At 53.7% G+C, this 13,723-nt stretch overlaps 1 protein-coding gene across 1 annotated transcript in view; it reads right to left on the bottom strand.

Annotated features, from left to right (window-relative positions):
- The window catches only part of LOC104310248 (leukocyte cell-derived chemotaxin-2-like), a 29,396-nt gene that overhangs the window by 14,912 nt on the left and 761 nt on the right, over positions 1-13,723 (bottom strand). The gene's annotated exons all lie outside the window — the stretch shown is intronic.

Raw genomic sequence — 13,723 nt, 5'->3', positions numbered from 1 at the left:
GCCTTGGTGCCGCTGGGGCTGCTGCAGGACCTGCCCGTGGTGGGGAGCAGGGGTCGGCCAGAGCTTGCAGGGGGCAATGTGCCGTGTCACTTTAACCCCAGACACGGCATGGCAGCAAGCAGCTGTGATGATTTCCCTCCCTCTCTGCTCTCACCATCCGTGCTAACCGGGATGACTTCATCCTCCCACACGTGAGACCCAGAGCCGCAGCCTCGGTCCCCTCCCCGCCTCCGCCGGCGGCAGGCAATGAGGAGCAGCCCTCGGCAGCAGCAAGGAGCCTACGGTGGGTACTGGGACGAGGATGAATCACGGCCGGCAGGCTCCACAATCTGTTTCTTATTTGCTGAAGTCAGGCTTTTGTGAGCCAGCAGTGCAGCGTGCTGTGGGAAAGCCAAGAGAGCTGAAGGCTGGTGGTGGGGAAGGCAGAGCAGCAAGAGATAAACAGCCCCTGGTGGGCAAGGACTCTGCTTCCTATTCTCATTTGTAGTTCACATTCAGTCACTTAAATCACAGAACCATTTCACTTGGAAAAGACCTTTAGGATCATCCAGTCCAAGCATCCTCTGGCTCCCCAGGCTGGGGCTAAACCACGTCCTGCAGCACCACATCTCTGGGTCTTCCAAACACCTCCAGGGATGGGGATTCAGCCACCTCCCTGGGCAGCCTGTGCCAATCTTCCTGAACCCTTCCAGGGAAGAAGTTTGTTCTCATATCCAACCTAAACCTCCCCTGGTGTAACTTGAGGCCATCTCCTCTCACTCTCTCGCTGGTTACTCCAAAGACCTTCCAGTCCAACCTCCCTGGGTGTGATGTGAGCCATCCTCTGCAAAACTGCTGGGCTTGACCTCAAATGAGGAGCTGATGTCTTTGAGGAGCTATCTGTGTGTTCTTGGACAGCACCCAGCTGTGCTGGTTTGCAACCAAAACTCTGTTTGGGATTTCTGCCGAGTTGCTCTGGCTCCTGCTTTGCCTCTCTGTGCTGTGGAGCTGCTGTGCAAGTGATGTTGATGCTGAAGCTGCAGCTGGTTTCACACCAGGTAGAACATCAACACACAACAGTTCTGCAGCAGCAGGAGGTGAGCAAGGGCCTTCCTGGGCTGTCCAGCCACTGCCTGGTGCTTCTTGTGAGGCTGCACAGTTCCAGAGCTGTTGGTTGACCTTCCCCAGTGCCCTAGGTGTCCAGATCAGGCACCTCACACCTGATCACTGAGGCTCCCACTGAGCAGACACAGGAGGCTCCAGGCTAGGCTGTGGGCTGAATCCCAGCTCAGTGTTGAGCCCATAAAGGGGGAGTAAAGCTCCAGGAGTCAAACCTTTCATCCTGTCAACCTGGGAGAGCTTTGCCCAGATGACTTCCATTAATGTTAATGGAAACTCTGTGTGGAAATCACAAGCTTGGATCGAGAAGATTGTGTCAAGAGAGCAGACTTGGGGTTCCTGGATCCAAATGACAGGCTCCAAGTGGGTTTTGCTGCTTGCTGCAGAGAACCCATCTCTATTTTCAGCTCCCTGAAGCTGACACAATGCCCAGCCTTCGTGGGGATCAAGTTCTGGAGTGGTTTTCATAATTCAAAGGATAAAGGCAGACATCTCCCCAAGCAGGGTTGTGGTAATAAGCAGCTACCCTGAAAGTGGTTCTCGGAGGCTTCAGCACAAGCTCTGGCTTGGCACCATCGCTGCAGCCCTGTGCCAAGGTAGGATGAGCTGCTGGATAGCATTTCCTTGCGGTGGGGTGGTTGGGAGCATGGCAAAGGATGTTGCATCAGTCCATCCCACCCACCCCAGCAAGCAGACTGGCACTTTCCATGGAAGAAACAGCCCTTCCTGGCCAGCTGCACCTTTCAAGCTCTGCCCATGAGCTGAGGTGGAAGGAGAGCAAAATGCAAGCACCAGGAATCTCCAGGATGGACGGTGCTGATTTTCCTGGGGATCCTGGTATCTCAGAAAAGCACCTCCTGAGCTTGTGAGGAGGGCACAGGACAAAGCCAGCACAGCTGCCACAGACTGACCAAGACCTGGAGAAGGGTTTGAACTGCAGTGTGTTTTAAAAGCCATTCTGTGTGGTTTTGGGCAAGCAGAAAGGAAAAGCCCTGGCTGTCAGGCTGGGAGCCAAAGTCCTGCTGCATCCTGTGCTTCAGAGAGCCCCTGGACACACAGTCCCTGGCCCTCTCCCTTAGCAGGCACATCACCACGTGGCTGCCCTTGCTTAGGAGCCAGAGGATTTCCTTCTCTTCCATCCTGAGCTGCTCCCAGAAAGTCCTCTTACTTGCTTGCTGTTTTCCAAAGCTATCCTGAGCTTGGTGCCTGCTCAGGTTCATCCCTGGCACTGCCACTCTCTGATGCCACCAAACTTCTGGAGAACCTCAGGCCTGGGCTCTGCCAGCCCCCCCAGCTGCATCCAGGCCTGGGCTCTGCCAACCCCCCCAGCTGCATCCAGGCCTGGGCTCTGCCAGCCCCCCCAGCTGCATCCAGGCCTGGGCTCTGCCAGCCCCCCCAGCTGCATCCAGGCCTGGGCTCTGCCAGCCCCCCCAGCTGCCTCCAGGCCTGGGCTCTGCCAACCCCCCCAGCTGCATCCAGGCCTGGCACTTGTTCATTCTCTGCAGACCCTAAAGTGCCTCTGAGCTGTGGTGCCTTGTGCTTGGCTTTTGAGTGGCAGCACGAGGGGAGCTGAGGGCAGCTCCTGATGTCACCTGGGGCAGGGAGCATCTCATGGGCTATCAGATAGGAGCTCTGCTCCTGGGGAAGGAAAAAGAAGAAAACCTCCTTGCAAAACCTGCTCTGAGCCTTCTGGCAGGGTGAGAGAAAGCTTTTCTGGCAGGAAACAGTAGCCATGGCTAATGAACAGGGAGCAGCTCATCATTAAGCTCTTGTCAATGACTGACACTTTTGTGGCTCTGGACATCTGGAAGGGATTTAGCAGAAAGGTCTGGCTCCTGTGGCACTGCTAATCTGCCTGTCTGATGGATGCAGAAGGAATGAGGCTGAAGGAGGAAAGAAAACTCAAGATGCAAGGGCTGATTCTTGCCATGTGTGAGATAAAGACCTGCTCAGAAAGAGAGTAAACAGCCCAGCCCTGCAGCATCAACACCTCTCTTGCTGCTCCCTTCTCCTCCTGCTTATCAGAGGTGGCTACAGTGTGCTGAAATCAGAACATGCTCAGCCCTGCAGGCTCTGGGTTTCTGCAGGGTGGTGCTGGGGACAGGGACTCTCCCCCATGCTGGCTCTGTGGCTGCCTTCCCTTCCTGGCCTGGGGCTCGGCGGTGCTTGTCCCAGAGCGGTGGTGAGTAGAGCTTGAGCTAACCCCCAGCCCAACTCATGATGCCAGCTTTCATTTGAGCTTTGTATTTGAGGCTTAGCCTGGGAGCCTGCCTTTGGCCCAGCAAGCTTCTGAACCTGCCCAAGAGCAGGAGCCAGGCAGAGCCCAGCACTGGCCTGAGACAAAGGTGGGAGCTCTCCTGCGCCAGCAGACATTGGCAACCCAGAGGTTTGAACTGTTGGTTCCACTTTAGCGTGATATAAACCCCAAGACTTTAGCATGATATAAACCCCAAGACTTCTGGAGAAGAAAGGAAAAAATCTGTGCAGAGAGAGGTTTCCCAGAGCCAAGTCTGCTGCTTAGTGGCTGGGGCTCACCTGGGCTGTGGGATATCCAAGGTGCCCACTGGGGAAGCAGTTGGCTGCAGGGGAATGAGCTGCTCTGGGTTAGTCATGCTCAGGAATTGCTCAGTCCTGCACAGCATTGCAAAGCCAAAGTCTGGTTCAAAGGGGTAGACATGACCTGGCTTTCCAAGCCCCTTGGTTACTTGGCTGCCAGGTGCTGCTGGGAGAGGCCCAAGCTGCATCTTCTCTGAGGTTTGGGAAACCTTCCAGCTGCAAACACAACACAGAAGGCGCTGGTTGTGCTCTCTCGGTGCAGTCCTGCTCCAGATGGCCTCCTCCCCGGACACAGAGCTGCTCTGCAGTGTGTGCTGAGGAGAGACATGTTTTGAGTTGCTCCACTTCAGTATCTCACAATATTTGGAATATTATGGGATGCATGGCAGGAGAAAACTGAAGGGATATAGATGGGCTCTGGGCTCAACAGGCAGTCCTAAAATAGGCCACTGAATGTCTCATGGCTTCGAGAAGGCCTTTTTTTAGGACCATCTGGGCTAAAATAACAAAGGTCTGCTGGGGAGCTGTGAGCCAGGCTGTCTGCTCAGACCTCAGCAGCATTCAGCTACAGCTCCTAATTTGGACAATTCCTGGTCCTAACAAGCCCTGGAGGGAAACAGCCAGGGAACTCTCTGGTTCCTGAGTTTGAAGTGTAAATCATCAGAGGTCAGCAAAAGCCAGAGATGCCTCAACCACCTAAAGATCCTGAAGATGCCTCCCTGCCTAGGGAAGTGCTCCGAGCAGTGATCACCTTGGGGGCTCTTCTGATAAGCTTTCAAAAAGGTGTTGTTTAGTTTGGGTTGGGTTTTTCTTGGGGGGGTGGGGTGGGAGGTTTGTTCTTTTCTGTTGCTGTTTTCCCACATTTGAGAATGGTTTCAATTCAAGAGGTTTTGGGGAGTCTGAGCATTGGATTCCGACAAGCTGTGCAAACTCAGAGCAGCAAGTGTCTGCTGGTGGTGCTGGAAAGGGAATGCTGCCTGCTGGCAGCCCTGTTGTGCTCTGGGGCAAACCTGTGTGGTGTTCATGCAGGGGTGTCTGCACCTCTTGTTCCTAAAGCCCTCTGCTTTGCTCTCAGTGAGCTCCAGGCGGGGGAAGGAGCAGGTTCCATCTCCTACCTGCCTGACCTGGCTGAGAGAAGAAACAAACCCACACCACAGTTTGGGATTTAAACAGCCATGACCTCATCCTGGGAGTCTCAGGTTGCTGTGAGGATTAGGAGCATATGACTGGAAAGCCTCTCTGATAAATGTTTGTTCCTGCTGGTGGAGGAAGCCTCTCCGCTGCAGCAGCCGGAGCGAGGCAGCAGCCTGCCCAGCCCCGCAGCCGCCCCGGGCTCCCGCGGGCGATTATCCCTCCCTGTGCTCTAGCAAAGGGAGAAAGTAAGGATGTCCACCTGCCAGCCCCAGAGCCAGGCAGGGCTGAGCGCTGGGCGCTGCCAAGCCATTGTGGAAAGCAGACTTAGAAGAATTAAAGCCTAACAACGCAGAAATGAGTCTGGCTTGCTCGTGCCGCGGCTGCCAGACTAATCCTGCTGGAGCCCTCCCCGGCCAAGCTTCGCTCAGCCGCCTCCCCGGCAGCTGGCAGCGCTGCTTTTTCAAGGCACTGATGGAAACAACATGGGTTTGAAGAAGCTCTTTACTTGGAGTGAGGCTTTGCTTCGTTTGGAGCCCAGATCCCCGGGCACCTGGGGCTAATGCCGATCCAAGGTCCTGCTGCGTCCCTGCTTTGGCTCTCCCCGTCCAGGCCCGAAGCTGCGTGCCTGTTCACCTTGCCTGAGTGAGCAGCACCACTGAAAGCAAGAGGTCACTTTGGCTAAGCGAGAGCAGAGCTGGCTCTGGCTCAAGATGTCAAAACCCTGGAGGTTTTTAAGGCCAGGCTGGATGTGGCTGTGAGCAACCTGATCTAGTGTGAGGGGTCCCTGCCCATGGCAGGGGGGTTGGAACTGGATGAGCCTTGAGGTCCCCTCCAACCCTAACAATGCTGTGATTCTATGTCTGCTCTGCACTGTCCTGTACCTTCTATAAACTCCACCCTCCAGCTTCTCTCTGCTTCGAGATGCCAAAGCCCTGCTGGTGTGTGTGCAGACATCCCCTGTGGGACCTCACCCCACACCTGCATCTCTCCTGGAAAGCAATAGGCTTCTGTGCATGGGAGCCTCAGAGCTGTGCTGGATCAAACAGCAAAGCCTCTTCCTGACACAGACTCACAGGAGCATTCAGCTTGGCAAAGACCCTCGGGATCATCAAGTCCAACCATTAACTCTGCTGTGCCAAGTTCACCCCTAGACCACATCCCCAAGCACCAAAGACATGTGGGGCTGGTGAGTCAACCCCCTCCCTGAGCAGCACATTCCACACTTGCCTGAAACCTGCAGGAAATGCTGCTCCTGACACTGCATGGAAAATCAGCTACGTGGACCTGGCTGCTTGTGGCAGTGTTTGCTCCAGGAACATGTGTCTGTACCTTGAGCTTGCATACTGCAGGCAATTATTTTCCATCCCACCCTCCTGACACATATTGCAAGGGTGAGGAAATGAATCCAAGCTCTTCCAGCTCTGCCTGGCCCTTTATCAAGGAGCCTTTACAAGCTCTCCAGATTACATCCCTAAATCATTCCCTCTGAGAAACGATTGCCAGCCTTGTCTTGTTATCTGCTCAGCTGTAACTGCAGACCCACTGCAGCCTCACTGAGCCATGAGCCCCTCTGGATGCTGATGGGCTTGCAGTACCTGCTGGAGGAGCACAGTGAGTCTGTGTGTGCCCTTCTGGCCAAGAAGGCCACTGCTGTCCTGGGCTGCCTTGAGAAGAGTGTGGCCAGCAGGTCAAGGGAGCTTCTCCTCTCCCTGTACTCTGCCCTGGTGAGTATTGTGTGCAGCCTGGGTTCCCAGTTCCAGAGGGACAGGGGTGTTGGGGGAGAGTGTCCCACAGAGGGCTACAAGGGTGCTGAAGGCGGTGGAACATCTCTCACACGAGGAAAGGCTGAGAGACCTGGGGCTGACCCCTGGGAGAGTGAGGAGCATCCCCTGTGGAGAAAGTCAGGCATGATGTTGAACTCTGCCCAGCACAAACCAGTCCAGGAGTGTCAGCAGGTGTGATCCACACTGCCAGCTCAGGTCATCTCGTCCCCCTCCCCGTCCCAGGGCTGGCTCAGCACCAGCTCTGCCCTCCCAGCAGACATCTCTCTGAGCTCTTGCAGAAAGCCAGCGGGGAGGCTGCTCAGCCTCCTCCCTGCCAGCCTCCCAGCCCCTCTCTGATCTCAGCTCTGTGTTCACACAGCAGGGTGGTGGTAGGGTCTGAGTGCTGGCTCTGAGGCATGGTGGGAGAGGGCAGGAGTGGTGGCCTGGCACGAGTCATGGCTGGGTGTCTTGTGAGCTGTCCTTCTACTCTCATCAAAGTTTGTTCTCCCTTCATTAAAAAGGGCAACTTTTCTTTACTAACACCTTGATTGCCTAAGGTTTATTGCTGCTTGTGTGGTCTCCTGGCCTGTGCTTTGTTTGGTACCTGCTGCACCTTGGTGCTTGAAGAGGCTGCTGCCTGATAATGGAGTAGCCAGGAAGAAAACCTGCAGCACTTAGAATAACAGCATCATAGAACTGTTTTGGTTGGAAGAGGCCTTTCAGATCATCCAGGCCAACCATTAGCCCAGCACTGCCAGGTCACCACTAAACCATGTCCCTCAGCACCACATCTCCAGGGCTTTCCAGCCCCTCCAGGGGTGCTGACTCCAGCACTGCCCTGGGCAGCTCGTGCAGGGCTGGGGTATCAGTGATGTGCAGCTGCTGTGTGAAACAGCCACCAATCATTTTTACAGCACCATTATTAACATTTAAGGCTCTTTCTCCTCTTAGAGCTGCCATCCCTTCCTGCTGCTGAGGCTGTGAATCAGAGAAGGCATGGCAGCCTTCACAAATGCTCTGCTGTCCTCCACTTTCTTGGCTTCCCAGTGCTTTGTGATTCATAATGTATTTTAATATGCTCCCCACTGCAGCAGCAGTTGGGATAAATGCTTGGGTTTGCTTCAGAGATTTGGAAAGCAGGCAGCAGGGAGCATGCCTGCACTTTCATGCTCCAAAGTCTCTTTTCCTTTGCCTCATTAAGACCATATGGAATGTATTGAGAGATGGTGGTGCAGGGGGCCTGTGATCATGAGCTGGTGACCACCTTGGATGCAGCACGTTCAAATCTTCCCAGAACATCGACGTGGTGGCATTGGAAGGGACCTCTGGAGATCATCCAGTCCAAGCCCCACAGCAGCCTGGCCAGGATTGCAGTGTCCAGGTGAGTTTGGAATGTCCCACAGCTCTCTGGGCAGCCTGGCACACTCACAGGAAAGCTCTTCCTCACCTTCATATGGAACCTCCTGGGCTCCAGTTTGCGGCCATTGCCCCTTGTCCTGTCACTGTACACCACTGAAGAGTCTGGGCCCCATCCTCTTGCTCCCTGCCTTGTAGCTATTGATCAGCACTGAGCAGATCTCCTCCCAGTCTGCTCTTTTCCAGGCTCAACAGTCCCAGGGCTCTCAGCCTTTCCTTCTAAGAGGTGCCTCAAGCCCTTCTAATCTCACTGGAGAAATGATTGTGCTGAGCCACCCAGGGGCTTCTTGATGCTGGTCTTGAGGTCAAGAGTTTTGTCCTGCTTTCAGTGAGCTGAACTTCACCCAGAGTCTGTAAGCTACCAGGAGCAGCCTTCTGGCTGCAGATGTTCAGCTGTGAGGTGGTCTACTGACCTCATGCAGTTTGTGTCTCTTTTTGGCAGGCACTGGTTTCTCCTGCCTGCTCCCCTCAGCTGCACTTGATGAGTGCCTTGGTTCGGAGGGGGTTTTTTGGTTGCTTTTTGCTGTTGGTTGCTGCTTTCTTTTTTTTCTTCTTTTTTTTAGGAAGTTCCAATAGATCATCATAACCTAAATGAATTCAGATTTCAAAGCTTTAGCATCCCAAAATAACAGTCTGTTGTCATTTGGCTCAGGGTGCTCCAACGTTTGCTCTCCTCCTGCGTTACCGCATGGCCTGCAGCCAGCCCCAGCGGATCCCCGCGCCGGGGCCGGGCGCCTATCAGGCCTCGAAATCAGCCCAAGCAGGCCAGGAAAAGCTTTGCTTTCATCCATTTTCAGGTCTGCAGGCTCTGCTTGTCGAGGGGCTCGCTCTGCAGTGATGGCACAGCCTCTTCCATGGCTCGTGCAGCGCAGTGTGGAAATGAATACTCCCAGCAAGCTGTGTCTGAGTAAGCTTGCCGAGGGCTTTGCCGCTCCGTCGCTGGCTTGCTGAGAATGAGAAGATGAATTGCAGGATAAGGAATGAAGTGAGAGCATTCAGGGGCTAGAAATGCCTTGTGGGAGCTGCTTTCTCTTCTCTCTCTTTTTTTTTTCCTTCTTCATATAGGGGTGATGTGAGTAAGTGACACTGAATTATTCCCTGACAGTGGAGCTGCTCCTCCTTGTGCCGTCCTGCTCTGCGGTGTTACCGTATCAGGTATCTGCAAGATGGGCTGGGGGGGAGGAGGGGGAAATAGAAACCAGATGAGAGGGATACCAGCTTGGCCCCACAGCACTGCTCCTGAGCTCCAAGGGGTTTATCTTGTGTGTGTGCCTGTCAGTGAACAGGAGAGAAGCAGTGAGGGAGAGGTGTGCTTAAAGAGATTTATCTCCGAGCATCTACTGTGGGAAGATAATAACAAGCTCGTAGGATGAGGTAAGAGCATTGGTTTGTTTATAGCAGAGGAGATAAAGCACACACTGCTTCCATCACAGTGATCTATTCCCAGGAAGCAGAAAATGGTCTGTAATTGCCTTCTTGGCTAGCACTTCCCAAGGCCCCTAAGGCCAGGATGACAGGGTGCCTTTGAAAGCTTGAAGCTCACTCAGGGCAGCCACCCTGCAGAGGAGGTTGTGGCCAGGCAGCTTAGCATCCAGCCCAGCTCTCCCTGCACTCAGCAGGGACATCTCCAGCAGGAGCAGGTTGCTCAGAGCCTCAAACCACCTCACCTGGAATGGTTCCAGGGATGGGGCAGCTCCCACCTCTCTGGGCAGCCTGGGCCAGGCTCTCACCAGCCTCAGCATAAAAAATGCCTTCCTTCTATCCAGCCTAAATCTCCCTCTTTTAGTTCAAACCAGCCCCCCTTGTCCTGTCACAACAGGCTCAAAACTCTGTCCCCAGCTTTCTGATCAGTCCCTTTAAGCATTGAAAGGCCACCAGAAGGTCTCCCTGGAGCCTTCTCTTCTCCAGACTGGGAGCTCACACTGCTTCTTTCTGTTCTTCCCCACTCTGCCTCCCCAAAACCTTACCCTGATTTTCACTCTGGATTTCTACCACATGTCAGCTCTAAAGGGCTGGACAGGTTCTTCTGAGGGTTCAGAGCCAGCTCCCACTGCTGCTGTTCCCTCAGGTGCTGACCCAGATGTTGCTGTCCATGCTGACAGCACTTCACACATACCCAGGGCCTTCTGGACATGGTTTTGAACAGAGCTGGAGCACAAACTCGGTGAATTCCCTGCTGTGTGCCACCGAGGCGAGCAGGATTAGTTCCCTTCCTTTTCCAGCAGGCTCTGGACACATCAGCTGGAGCTGTCTGCAAAGGGAAACAGAGGAAGGTGTGATCCTGATTGGGGTCTTTGCCCAAGACTGATGTGTGGAAGCAAGAGCAGAGGGTGTGAAGGTGCCTCTGCCACCTTCTTAAAACATGGGAAGGAGACCCAAAAGGCAAGGGCAGGAGCATTTGGGGTGAAGAAGTGATTCAGGGAAGACCTCAAGGGACACAGAAGGGATTTCTTGTCTCTTGACCTCAGTACTGGCAGTGAAAAGGGTAACAAAGCAGCAGTGTGGGATGAGATGGGATGTGCTTTGTGCAGTTCATTAACAGGCTATTAATGGCCTCATTGACATCAGTATTGGTAGTGAAAAGGAACAGCACAGTGTCAGTGTGAGGTGAGATGGGAGCTATCCTGTACAGTGTATTAACAGGCTGTCAGCTGGCTCCTGGTTAAGGTCATCTGGCTGCTCCCTGCCCAAGCCAGGCTGTTGGTGCTGCTGTCACCAGGGCAAGCTGTGTAGGTGTGGTGTGAGGGATGTGGTTTAGTGGTGACCTGGCAGTGTTAGTGCTTGGACTTGAGGATCTTAAAGGTCTCTTCTGTACAAAATGATTCTTTGATGCTGGTTCTGCCTGTTTGGGTCACTTTTGTGTTTGCTTCAGCCCCTTTTTTGTGCTGGAGCTGCTGGGGTGCTGCCACACGGAATGAATGAAGGCTCATTTATTTGAAGGCTCATTTATTTATCCTGCTGAATAAATTCTGCTGAGCTTAAAGGATGCTCAGAGGTTATTTCCAGAGCCTTTGGCTCTGAGGCTGTGCAAATGAGAGCAGAGGCTAGTCTGGTGAAAACAAAACTCCAACCTGAACTCCCCATGAATGAGGGCTCCAAACGAAAGAAGAGATGCAGCCCCTCGCAGGGCTGTGGCTTTCCCCAGCTGTCACCAGCGTTTGCTATCATAAGGGTTATTGCTCAGACTGTTAGGAGGACAGGAGAAGCTGGGCATGGCTGGGGGGGTTGCACTGGATGACCTTTAAAGGTCCCTTCCAACCCAAACTGCTCTATGATTCTGTGAAATCCAAACCCCCTTTTAACTCTGTGCTGTTGATGGTTTCTCCTGAAAGTGTTCCTAGAGAGTTGGGAGGTGGATTTTCTCTGGGTGTTCTCCTCCTGGCCTTCCTGGGCAGCTCACAGAACAAAGAGGGGGGGAGGGCAAATTATGCTCTTAATGATTCAATAATTTCACCCTTCAGAGCTGTTTACAGAGGAAAAGCTTTTTGGATCAGGGATGTTTGTTGCTGCTGAGGATTTCTCTGCTTTGGCTGAGGGCATCCCTTGCCATTCCTCCCTTTTTGGTGGAGCAGCTGTTAACTGCTGCCTGCTCTGAGATGTGCACAGAAGTGTCTGCCTGTGCCAGGGCAATGTTCTGCGTGGCTGCTTTGAGGGTGTTTGTGTGGCTGTGCAGAGAGCCCCCTGCCCCTGGATCTGACGGCAAACCCAACATCCCCCTGCAGGCAGAGGTTAAAACGAGTGCGGAGCAAAGCGGTGGTGGTTCACAAATGGGTTTGTCACAGTCTGATGCCCTGGGGGAGGTGGAACCGCTCTGGGACGGATTCACAGAAGCTAATTGAAAGCTCAGGCAGTACAGAGAGTCCCACTGGAAGGGGAGAATGAATGAGGATGCACTGGAGAAGAACGAGGAGGCAGCAGGACCAGGAGGGAAGGGATAAGGAGGAAGGAAAGCAGCAGTGGTAGATAAAAAACAGTGAACTTGCCCACAGGGTTTGCAGCAGATGCTTTCCCCTGGGTTGCCCCACAAATGGCAAGAGCAGTGGCTCTGCCCACCCAGAGCTCTCCTGTCCTGCCCCTGCCCTGCTCTGTGCATCTGCACACAACCACCCCAGACTCCTTGGTGCAGGAGAAGCAGTGTGTCACTCGGGGCACCCTGGATGCAGGCCAGAGCTGGGCACAGAAAGGTGCTGGGGCTGCCTCATCCTTCCCTGCTCTCAGCCCTGAGCCTGTTTGCTCACACTCTGGGAAAACACTTCCCTGGGAACAATCTTTGCCAAGCTCATGTCCAGCATTTGGGGGTCAACAAACTTCTGCTGAGTGCAGTGCAGGGTTTGGTGTCTCAAGGACATCAACCCCTCATTCTGAAAGGTCATAGCAGGGTGAGCCTGGTGAGCTCAGCCCAGGACAGGCAGCCCTGCTCTCCTGGGGGAAGATGTTCTTCTGAGGATCTGGGGCTCCTGCTCCTTGAGGCTGAGCAGAAGAGAAGCTCAGAGGTCTACTAACCAGCTGCCAGTCTAGCACAGGGGAAACAAGGCAGGAGCTCATGCCCAGGTGGTTGGCCCTGCCACCATATGGGATCTTCACTGTTCTTTGCAGGGAAATTGCAACCAGCTGCTGCTTTCAGAGGACTCAGCAGTTGGCACTGCCCTTGCAGTGATCTCCCTCCTCTTTTTACTTCACTTTTTAGGAGCTTTAAGCCTTTCCCTGGCAGTAAATTATGATAGCTGGTAGAGGAGGAGTGAATTTTTAAGGCTTGTTCCCTTCTGGGGCCACAGAGTCTAACTCTGGCCTGGAAAAATGCACATCCATCAGATCAGACTTCACAGCCCTGAATCTTTTCCCAGAGTCACCCCTTTCTGGGGAGAGCACAGATCACTGCTGCCTTTTAAACACAGCAGTGGAGGCACTCATCAAATATCTGCATTTCAGAGAGGTGCAGCTGAGAAAGGGTTGGGTTGGGTGATGCCTGAGAGGGTTCAAACCCTCACCTTTTCCTCAGGAAGACCTGAAACTCTCCCTTCTTGTGGTTTAGGCTGGTAAGGCTTCAGGGCTGACCTACTGAGGTGGAGGTGAGGTGAGGCACTGCTGGAGGAGAGGAATCTCGACTGAGGACTGGGTTTGTGTATCTGATGCCAGAAGCTGTTTACACTCTTCAGATTTATTTACTGGGGAGGAGGGGGAATGTTTGTAAATTCAAAGTGTTTATTATTGCTAAAGACTTCTTCTGTTTGGCTGGGTGGCTGCAGGCTGGACATGTTTCAGTTCCCACCCTTTGCTGAGCAGCTGCCCTTCTGGCCACTGCCCAGCCTGGAAAGCCTCACTGCAGAAGTCTGTCCTTGAGCACGAGTGGCCACACAGGACCCCTTCTGCTTCCCTGGAAGATTGGACTCAAGGACCTTAAAGGTCATTTTCAACCTAAATGAATCTCTAATTCTATACAATGCTGTGATTTAGGAGCCTTTCCAATTTGGGGTCAGTTCAGTTAGAGCAAATCCACAGAACCACAGAACTGTGAGTTTGGAAGAGACCTTTGAGATCACCAAGGCCAACTGAACTGCTCCCAACACTGTGGTGAGTCAAGCTGGGGAAACAAGAGGCCAGATGGCTCGAGTCTTTGCTGTGCCTTTGTGCATGGCATTGCACAGGGAACCTCAGTTCCTTGCCATCTCTACGTGTTTTGGCCTCTTTCTGTCTGACAGTGCCGTGGTGATGAGCACAGAGACAGCCTCCAGTGAGGGTCTGACATCTCTGCTGCC

The sequence above is a fragment of the Dryobates pubescens genome, chromosome 16 (genome assembly GCF_014839835.1).
Source record: "Dryobates pubescens isolate bDryPub1 chromosome 16, bDryPub1.pri, whole genome shotgun sequence".
NCBI lineage: Eukaryota > Metazoa > Chordata > Aves > Piciformes > Picidae > Dryobates > Dryobates pubescens.
This window is presented reverse-complemented; position numbering and strand designations above follow the sequence as displayed.